Source organism: Lupinus angustifolius, chromosome LG14, assembly GCF_001865875.1.
Source record: "Lupinus angustifolius cultivar Tanjil chromosome LG14, LupAngTanjil_v1.0, whole genome shotgun sequence".
Classification (NCBI taxonomy): domain Eukaryota; kingdom Viridiplantae; phylum Streptophyta; class Magnoliopsida; order Fabales; family Fabaceae; genus Lupinus; species Lupinus angustifolius.
The window spans coordinates 10,327,871-10,328,188 of record NC_032022.1 but is presented as its reverse complement, the minus strand read 5'-3'; positions in this window follow the sequence as shown (position 1 = coordinate 10,328,188).

Here is a 318-nt window from a genome sequence, read left to right as displayed (position 1 = left end):
ATTTTTATGAGGGTCTGAACAACATGGAGAGGAATATTATTGATGCTGCTAGTGGTGGTGCACTTGGAGATATGACCCCATTTGAGGCTAGAGGTTTGATTGAGAATATGTCTTCCAACTCTCAACAGTTCAGTGCAAGAAGTAGTGATGCTATAGTAGTTAGAGGTGTCCATGATGTTGGGACAGATTCGGTGAAGCAAGATAAACTTGAAAAAAAAATTGACTCCCTTGCTACATTGGTCACTCAAATTGCCATGAAGCAGCAGAAACCTCCACTTGCAGCACGAGTTTGTGGCATTTGCACCGCAACTGACCATT